General features: G+C 34.9%; 1 protein-coding gene across 1 annotated transcript in view; it reads left to right on the top strand.

Moving 5' to 3' along the window:
* The first annotated feature begins 1884 nt into the window (after nt 1-1884).
* HNF4G (hepatocyte nuclear factor 4 gamma) overlaps nt 1885-10951 on the top strand; it is a 63513-nt gene continuing 54446 nt past the window's right edge. The window contains exon 1 of the mRNA XM_008061075.1: nt 1885-2009. The gene's annotated coding sequence lies outside the window, so the exon portion shown is untranslated. The remainder of the gene's footprint in view (nt 2010-10951) is intronic.

The raw sequence follows: 10951 nt of genomic DNA, 5'->3' as shown, positions 1-10951 counted from the left end.
TTTTTTTTTTTTTTTGTAGAGATGAGGTGTTGCTATGCTGTCCAGGCTGGTTGCAAACTCCTGGGTTCAAGCACTCCTCCTGCCTTGACCTCCCAAATTGCTAGGATTACAGATGCAAGCTACCACATCTGGTCTATTCATTTTAAAGATGAGAAAATTGAAGTTTAAATAGGGACAGTATGGATCATCCATTTTTAATAGTCTTTATCTCAATATATTTAATATCCTTTCTCATTTTATCTCCTCAAACTTTAAAAATGGAATATAGATGATGTGATATTTTCTGTCTATTAAAAAATATGAAGCCGGGCTCAGTGGCTCAGCCTGTAATCCCACGCCTTTGGGAGGCTGAGTGAGTGGATTGCCTGAGCCCGCGGGTTTGAGACCCGCCTGGGCAGGCGAGACCTCATCGCTACAATAAATCAAAATATTAGCCGGACGTGGTGGCACGTGCCTGTAATTCCGGCTACTCGGAAGGCTGAGGCGGACGGATCGCCGGAGCCCAGCAGGTCGAGGTTGCGGTGGCCGGGAGCACTCCAGTCTGGGCGACAGAGTGAGACTCCAACTCTCTCTCTCTCTCTCTCTCTCTCTCTCTCTCTCTCTCTCTATATATATATATATATATATATATATATATATATATATATATATATATATATATATGAAAAGGCACTGTCTAATTCTTGGTTTAGTCAGAAAAAGCAGAAGGTACTTTTGGAATTTGAAGTAGGAGGGCTTTAATTCAAGGAACAAAGTGCTCACAAAATCATCAGAAGGCCCAAAGAATCAAAATTCAGGAAAGATAGGCAATTAACTTTTAGACTCACCACTAACTTTGGGGAGTCAGGGAGGTGCCACACTGATCATACAGTCTCCAACATTGAGGTGGCTGAGTTCCAGAAAAATAACCCTAAGGTCACGATGCAATCTCATATTTGGTGGGGCCCAAACACTTATTCACCTGTAGTTGCTGGAGAAGCAACTATGTCTCTTCCACCTTTTAAATTTTTTGTGAGTGCACCTGATTGGAAGAATTTGCTAGAAAGAAACTTACTCTTAAATGCGTTTGTATCTTAGTTCTTTATCCCAATGGTTTGGTTCCTTTCAATTTAAGGGCAAATGTTCCCACACACCTCAGTAGCTCACAACTTATCAGTCTGCTCTCACAATGAACAGTAATTGGTGTTTATAGTAATAGAATTGTTAGCGCAGGAAGAGACTAGAGATCAACTGAACTCCATCATCTTATTTAAAAGGTTGAAGTCACATAGTAATTGTGTTGGAGAGTCAACATTTGTATCCTACCTCCATGGTTAAAATGAAATATTTTCCTGTTATACTTGTCTCTGAACCTGTCCACTGCTTCATATTTAAATTCAACTTAATCCTACAACTCTCTAATGTCATGAGATAAGGGGTTTACTATGCATAATTATTTAGTGTGAAATTCATGTTTGAGTTTTATAAGACATTTCTAAAAATATTGCATGGGTATATCTATACCAGTACAAACTAAAAGGGAGTTAAGTTTGCTCATTGCTGTTCCAAGCTAAAATCACCATTTTAACGGAAAAGTTCACCAATACATTTACTTAATCTGATCTCTCAATATTTTGAGTGATCCTTCTGGTAACCAGATATTATAAGCCTATCATGACACTTCTCATTTTGGATTGTTGTTCTGTATGGAACATGCTGTGACACTGGAGTTTCCTTAAGTATAGACCATTCCAAAATCACACTGTTGTTATAGGTTGCTTTGTCCTCAGACTCTCTCATATTCCTCTTGGGCTGTTGGTCTTTCAACATGCAGTTAGGGGATTAAAGTAAATCATTTAATCCATGCAGCATGTCACTCAATAGTATACTTTTGGAAATTGTTTCCACAGGAGCACCAGTGAAAGGAGCCAGTCTGAGATATTGACACTATAGAAAAAACTGACAGCTTATTCCTTGTATTGATTCTACTCTTCTCTGCAAATATAGACTCCGTTCCCTACCACAGCCTTGTAAGTGGTGCCTGCTGAGGTTGCTAAATTGCTTTGTAAATTATTTATTGCTTGGACACCTTGTAAAGATCTCTTTTCTTCTTGTCTCACTTACTTGTGCTTTCTAGGGTCATATATATTGAAATGTCTTACAGTATATTACTGACCACAGCCTTCTTATGGAATTCTTTCCTTCCCTATTATATTGCAAATATGATTTTCTCTGCCCATATTATTATTATATATTTTGTCATTGGTTTTTATTTCTAATATATTGCTTGCAAAATATCATAAATGCTTACATGCATATGTACCAGATTGATTACCAGGCAGGCTGGCAACTTGGAACCTGGCACTGGGCAATTAATTAGTACAATTGTATTTTAAATTTATTATTATTATTATTATTATTATTATTATTATAAGACCGTGTTTCACAATGTTGTCCAGGCTGGTCTCCATCTCCTGGCCTCAAACGGTCCTCCTGTTCTGCCCCCTGAGTAGCTGGGATTACAGGCACATGCCGCTGCACTCAGCTCCTAATTAGCATATTTTCAAACTAAAAAGTTTGAAGTATTCAAAGAGCATTCATTTGATTATGAACAAATCATTTCAATTAATAAAAATTGTTTATCAGAGTAGATGCACATATTTAATTTGCACTGATGTAATAGAGTCAATGTTCTGAAAAAAATGCAAATACTGTCTCTGTTTTCTGAATTATTTTCTTCTTATGTAGGCTTTCTTCTATAATTTTTTGAGCCAGATTTTTTTCTGTTTATAATTTAGGTATTAAAAACATATTTTTATATCCAATAGCAGAGCAATTTGAGTACATTATGACTACCTACTTCTAGCTACCTAAAACTACACACTCACATATAAAAATGGTTAATAGAAAGAGGCCTGTACTTAATCATTGCATTATTCTCTCCTCTTCTCTTAGCTTCCTACATTAGTAGGCTCAGGACCAGTATAAGTCTGGTGAATTAGGTCCAGAGTTATTTTAATGTCCCTTGTACATAGTTTGGAAATTCAAGAAACTACTCTTTTCATCCATCCCTTAAAATTCATTTGATGGTGCTTGAAGGGTGTGGGCTTTTCAATTCCATCACTATGACATCAGGCAAGTAACCTAGTCCTTGCCTGTTTCTTCTCCTCTGAAGTGAAATAACTAATAATAGTAACAATATCTACCCAAAGGATTATTGGAAGAATAAGTATGATAATATATTTGAAATCTTAGCACAGGCATATATTAGGTATCAGTGATGGTTATGTTAGCAATATATAATTTTTTACTTAAGAATTCAATTTTCTAATGTATATTTTTATATGATACCAATAAATACATGTAGAGAATTAAAAATTCAATAGTTACACATTAAAATTACAGCATCTTGTAAGCAATTTTTTAAGTTATAGAAATCTGAAGAGCATGAAAACACACTTCTAAGATTGTAATTCTCAATGAAATAGGGAACGCAAATCTGTTAGAGGACAAAGGATTAGATCATGAAAATGTATAAGTAGATGAAGCCAGCTATTTCTAGAAGGTCACTGTGCGTAAGAGATGGACACAGGAAGAGTAAAGCTGGAAAAACGTAAGTGGATTTAGACAATGAGGTCCTTAGCCATGAGCTTCAAGCCTCTTTCAATGGTATCCTCTCTAGGCAAGGTTTGCTCCTGGGCAGTGTTGGTTTACTTGTTCAATAATTTGGGCCTGCGTATATTGTTATGGCCTCATTTCATTCTTTCTCTTCATACTGAAGGCAATTACCACTAAAATGAGTTTTCTACATCTATTTTCATACTTCACTCTTGACCTGTAATGATTGTTTGTTAACATGATCCCAATGTGCCAAGGCCCAGCTCAAATGCCACCTTTCCCACTTGATCTATCCTTATCGTTACAACCTACTTGTTTCCTCCCCTTCTAAATTATTTCAACATTGATAATATGAATTACCTACCTAGTAACTGAGATTAGATACAGTGATCTCTGGTTTAATAATTATTTAATGTAAAACTATCCAGTTAGAAACATGTAGGGTAGGGAAGATCCTTCTACTGTCTTTTCAGTAGTAACATAATGAAATATGAAAGAAGAAGCCAAAGGTTGGTTAAAACAGTATATTCAGATAACATGTAGAGTCTAGTGCCTGATTAGTTTTATCATAGCCACTACGTTTGTGCACATTTTACATACGTGCCCTAGTCTCACCAGTATAACTGACTTTGCCACACTGCTTTGCAACTTACATAAACCTTTAACATAATTTATCTTATTTATTCCTCAAAAAAAATTTAAAAGTGAATCTCATTATCCTCCTTTTGTAGAGAAGAACCAAAGCCTGTAAGAAGTTACAGTGATATGTCCTGAGTCTCACTGAGGTCCAATATTTTTCTTTTCTATCCTGCCTGACCTCACGCAGTGGCTCATCTCATCCTCACAGTTCTCTTGAGAAAATATGACAGAAGAAGAACACTCATCCAAATAGTCTCTGCTTTTTCCCTTTTCTGGGGCAAGGAAGGTGCAGTTCTCAGAGTAAGACTGGTTTGACATAAAAAATAAGTGGGAATCTGTAGACAACTGTCTGTGAGAGATGCTTGAGGAAACAGACTTGGAACATGATTTAAAAATATGTATGTGTGTATATATATATACATATCCATAAACACATATTCATATATATGAATCATGAAATATTAAAATATGTATTGAAGACATCTATATCTGTCTCTATTTATAAACATTTAGTGAAATTTGGGATAATAAAGGGAAATCTCTTCATTTAAATGAACCAGATTTTTGATAAATAAATCAAGAAGAGAAAGCAGTGTAAATATTTGGAGAGAAAAACTGAATTATATACTAAGTAGACTACATTTCATGTCCTGGGAAAATACCGATGGTGGTTGGACACAAGCTTCTCAACTCTGAAGAATGCCTAGTAAAAGGCTACCTTCCTCACAAAAGGAACCATTGAAGCAAAAGTTATAAAGACATATATTTCAAAATAGCTTTGTAAAGTATTTCCAACAAAAGTGTAAAAGATTGTCAATTCTCTTGGGCACTGGGTAATGTAATTAAAAAATAAAATGTTAATTTGAAAAGTAAGGAAGCATATCCTTTATAATGTTCAGTTTAGGGTGAATATTTTCTATATATTTGTTTACTGATTACTTTTTCTGTTTTTAAAATTGGTGTATTCCTTTTTTTCTATTTTACCTGTTTTAACAACTGTGTGTTAAAATCAATTAAAAGCAGGTTAACCATCATAGTGTTTTTACCTGCTTAAACAATATTTGAAGCCAGGCCCAACAGTTCACACCTGTAATTCCAGCACTTTGGGAAGCAGAGGCAAGAGGATTTCCTGAGTTCGGGGGTTTGAGACCAGCCTAGGCAACTTGATGAGCTTCATCTTTACAATAAATAAAAAAATTAGCCTGGCATGTGGGTGTGAGCCTGTAGTTTCAACTATTTGAAAGACACAAGTGGAAGGATCACCCGAGCCCAGCAGGTTGAGGCTGAGGTGGCTGTGAGTGTGCCACTGCATTCCAGCCTGGGCAACAGAGTGAGACTCCAACTCAAAAACAAAAACAAAAAATTCCTACTGATTGTATATAAAAATTAGAAAATTTATTTCCTTTCTCTATTAATTTTATTAACCCTGATTATGTTTTTAATGTGATTCTTTTCCAAAAAAAATCTAAAAGTTTATCCCAAGCAACTGTCCCAAGGGTACATTTTCTTTAATTTTCTCTGTTGCTACATTTCCCACTCCAGGCACATTTGCGGACATAGACATCAATGCCAAATAATTGTATCTCCCTTCTCTACATTAATATTTTTAAATGTGAGAAATAGGAGCAGTATTGTATTGCGATTTAAATAATAATAATAATCTGTTAAGAATATTAAATAATTATAAACAGAGTTCATTAAATTCACCGAGTCCATACTTCGTTAAAAAAGTTGTAGAAAAATCTGAGTTGTCTAAAACATCGAACCTTCCTGCAAGGAGAGAGAAGACATTGTAATGGAGTTATAAACATGTATTCAATAAATTAATAGGCAATATAAAATAAATAACATAATAAAGTTAGACAAAGAGTTGTTTTTGCAGAGAATGAGGAGAAAGCAATCTCTGTCCTCTCCAACACACATATACACTTGACTGACAAAGTAGAAAGAGAATAAGGAAAAAATATGTGGCAGGCAAGTGAAAATTTAAGTCATTTTTATTGCCTGAAATAATGAGATGAACATTAAGGAGGTCTTTTATTATAGTGGCATAAATTGGGCTTTAATTTGTGACCATTGAGAATACTACTCCTGACTAGAGATTAAATTTGTTTTTATTGAATGTAATAAATAAAGATTACACACAAAAATATTATGAATCATGTGCATTTAGAAACAATCGTATCAAGTGCAGGTAATGTGGTTTATTAATTCTTGAAATTATTACCTAGATTAGTGCCTTGAACATAATAAGTGGTCACTTTTTTTTGATGAATTAATAAATGGTGGTTAAATGTAGTGTTTGAAAGGATCAAATTTTAGATTAAGCCATTAACTTAGCATATGTAGAAATAAACATGCACTAAAATTAAAAATTACAGAAAAATGATATATTTTGCTTTCAGAATAAACATCTACTTTAAAAAGGCAACAATAGCAATTTTTAAACTGCCTGTAAATTATAACCTGCCATCTGTATGCAAGGAAATGATGTAAGCATAAAGGAAACTATATCGTTTTATAGTATGGCCTCCAGCAGTGAAATAACTGATGCCAAAAGTAACCTTGTATATCTCATCAAATAGCAAACATTGAAGACAGAATAGGATGAATATCATAGAAGAGGCAAAATGGCACTGATTTTGGAATAAGATGAATTGTGCTTGTTCCATTCATGCTTTTGCAACTGATTCACAAATCATATTTTTAAGATTTGAAGATTAAATGGTATTCTTCGACCCCTCTCTTTGTTTCTTCTTCGAAATCACCTATAATGGTAGCTCGTATCATGCAAAGTCATATAGAAAACTTTAATACAGTTGTAATGTCTCTGAAGTCTTCATTTTTAATATCCCCACGGTATAGCATTCGCTATTATCACTTTTATTAAAGTTGTTAAGGATGGTAGGCTATTATTAAACAGAATTTTAGGGTGGTAAACAGTTATGCTATTAAAGATCTCAGAATTAATTGTGCTCATGAGTTAGCAGGATTCTGATATTTAACTGTCTCTGCCTAAGCATGCTATCAACTTTGGAACTTGTATAAAGTATCTATTTGTAATAAGATATGAAAAGACAGAACGCTTTTCACCTTTCATAATAAAATACCTTATACACACAAATATACCACATATGCAATATAAATAAAATACTGAAATATAGCCCCCATCTTAAGAAATGGAACAATAGCTGGGCTCGGTGGCTCAGCCCATAATCCCATGCCTTTGGGAGGCTGAGGTGAGTGGATTGCCTGAGCCTGCGGGTTCGCGACCCGCCTGGGCAACTTGGCAAGACCTCATCTCTACAATAAATCAAAAAATTAGCCGGGCGTGGTAGTGTACGCCTGTAGTTCCAGCTACTTGGAAGGCTGAGGTGGAAGGATCGCCGGAGCCCAGCAGGTGAGGCTGAGGTGGCCAGGAGCGGCCACTGCACTCCATTCTGGGCGACAGAGTGAGACTCCAACTCAAAAAAAAAAAAAAAAAAAAGAAATGGAACAATATCAATATTTCAACATATTTTGTCCCTTTTGTTTATCAGTTACTTCTTCCCTCTCTTTTCAAAAAAGTATTTAAATTTTGTGAACTATTGTTTGAATTTATCAGCATCTACTACTAATGACTGATAATTAAAAGGCATAAAATATCCACAGGAATAACATAATATCAAAACTATTGTCTAAAATATGTTACTTCTTCATAAATTGTTTTTTTATCTAAATTCAATTTTAATATTATAAGTACTGTACAAAAACTGGGAGGTACAGAAAATGATTCTGTAACAAGATTAAACAAAATTTACACCAAAACATTTTTCTTAAAAGTAATTGATTTTTAAAAAATACTATTCTGCTCACTGTTATTCTCGTCTTTTTGTTATGAACTCTATCAGATACCTTCTGACAGGGTTCTAGTAGCTTCCTGAATATATCTTAATACTCTAATTTATTTCCAACTTAGTTGATGCTGCATTTACTTCCTAAAACTGAAGATATTTGTGTTTATGCTTCTTGTAGCCTTCAACTTTTAACTGCTCTTACAAAAGTTTGTTGTTTCTATAGTTTTTCCCCATCTCTTAACATTAGGAGAGGATTTACTCACAACTGCTTGCATCTGCCTTTACCACTCATTTTACAGGAAAAATGAAACTCCCCACAAAGCTAAAAAACATATAACTGATTGTCATAAAGTAATCCCTATAACGTTTGGTTTTTAGTCCCTAAAAATCAGCAAGACTAATGTTGCTACAACCGGAAAAGTGAAAAAGAGAACACACAGAAGCAATGTCCTAGATAGGAATTATAACACAGCAGCATCAAATACATGACTATATTTATAAAGATAAGTAAAGAATGATTTTGCTGTGTCTCAGATGACCAATATCAACCTTTGTGACAATGAGAAATGCAGTTTTAGGAAAAATCAAAAAGCAGCAGTGTCTACTAGATTTAACAGCATTATCTCATCACCGAAAAGCACATTTTGTTGCAGAAAGAGACTTCCTCAGTTCCGATGCCCTGTGATTCATAAGCGCCTGGTCGAGTAGGGTCTACAGCCCTTGGCTTGCTCCTCATTTGATTTAACTGGATGTATAAATGCTGTGAAGATGAGGAGAGTTTAATTACTGAGAACCAAACAGGGCTGTGTATTTGTATTTATAGCCTCTTCAAAGTTATATAGGTCCTTAGGCACATAGCATAGCTGTTTTAAAACCAAGTCTGCTCTCTCTTTTGGCAGAAAGCACGTTTGTATTTGTAGGTGATTAAAACATATTTAACTTCATTAGGCCGAGGATACCACGTCTGATTCCTTGAAGAAGAAAGTTCTAACTGTTTAACATAATAGCAACCAGGAGGGCTGAACATTGCAGAGGAATTAAAAGAGGTGTAAAGCAAATACTACATCTGATAAATAACTTGCTAAGGAAAAGATGCAGTTGTTTGATATAACTATTGAAGAGGAAAAAAACATTATAAATTCAGGGCAGAAAACACTTATGTCATTTTAATCCTTTCTATCAAATGTCTTTTTTTTTCCTCGATTGCTCCCTGACCTTTCCAAGATATCTTGGATTTTTTCACAGTATTGAAAGAATCTCTTCAGATGTGCCTAGCTTTGTTAGAGTTTATTTATGAGTCCTTGAATTTTTTTAAATTAACAGAAGATTCTTATGATATACTGTCAATTTAGACACTAAATTTAAATTGCATTTAATATTGTCCTGTCTTCCATTTTCAGTTATAAAAATTTTTAAAATGTAGACACTTCTTAAAATACGGTTTAATATGATTAATACAGTATACATGTTAATAGAGACCCCACGGAAAATTTTTATTTTTATTTTTTGAGTTGGAATCTCACTCTGTCACCTAGACTGGAGTGCGGTGGCCACTCCCAGCCACTGCAGCCTCTGCCTGCTGGGCTCCGGCGATCCTTTCACCTCAGCCTTCCAAGTAGCTGCAACTATAGGCGCGCGCTACCACACCCGGTTAATTTTTTTATTTTATTGTAGAGATAGGTCTTGCAAGTTGCCCAGGTGGGTCTCGAACCCACGGGCTCAGGCAATTCACTTACCTCGGCCTCCCAAAGCATGGGATTACAGGCTGAGCCACCGAGCCTGGCTGAAAATTTTAAAAGAAATGTAAAGTATCCGTAATGCAGACAAATGCTAGAACATTTGGAAAACATATAGAATTCTTAAGTTCCACCTTAAGATTCCTATGAGTACATAGCACAACAAAAGACATGTTTAATATAGTAGGAGCAGGGGTGCACATACAGGGGTGTTGGGGGGACCCAACAAAACCCAGAATTTAATTATAAAAATTTGTGTATTTATTCTTACATGTTTAAACTTCAGTCATCTTCAAAGTACTCTCTGTCTGATGCTATACACTTATCAAGATGCTTATTCCACTGCTCAAAAAAATTTTTGAACTCATGAATTTTGATGTCTTTTAGCACTTCTGCCATTTTTTGTTTTACCTTTTCCACATCAGCAAAACATTTCCCTTTGAAACTTTTATCATTCAGGAAAACAAAAAAGAGTCTTTGGAGTTGAGATCTGGTAAATAGGGAAGGTAGGGCATGGGGGTCATAATGTTTTTTTGGTCAAAAACTGCTTAACACTCAGTATGGTGTGGGCAGGTATGCTTGTAAATCACCCATCATGAAATGGGCAAACATGTAGAAAGAATCTCAGAAAAATTCACTGAAGCAGAATGTGGCCTCTCACAACAGCGCTACCTGGTACACTGATGCTGATGGGTTCCTAGAACATTTACCTAGCTGGAGAAACCTGTACTACAAAGGGGCCCATGGTCCAAAAAATAATTCTACTTTTTTTTGGATGGTGGGTTCCCTTTCATATATAGTCTTGTTTCAACAACATTGTATATAAATCAGATTTGTCTAAAGGAATTCTATTTTCTCAATTATGATTCTTTTAGATTATATTATTCAAAACCCATACTCAATTACTGAGTCTTCTATTAACTTGTATAAAGTTAACAACAGTAAAAGCAATGAAACTCTACTAGAAAGAGTTTCTTGCCAACAAGTGTGATAACTTCGATGACATGGCCAATTTTCTAGAAAGACACAAAGTATCAAAACTTAAAAATTAGAAAATCTGAATAAACGTATAAGTAAAATGATTAAATTAGCAATCAAAAGAATTCTCACACAGAAAAGCCCAGGGTTATATGGCTTCATTGG

This window comes from Carlito syrichta, unplaced genomic scaffold, assembly GCF_000164805.1.
Source record: "Carlito syrichta isolate Samal-C Ts95f unplaced genomic scaffold, Tarsius_syrichta-2.0.1 Scaffold305058, whole genome shotgun sequence".
NCBI classification, from domain to species: domain Eukaryota; kingdom Metazoa; phylum Chordata; class Mammalia; order Primates; family Tarsiidae; genus Carlito; species Carlito syrichta.
Note: the sequence above shows the minus strand (reverse complement) of the source record. Positions and strands in the feature narration are given on the sequence as shown.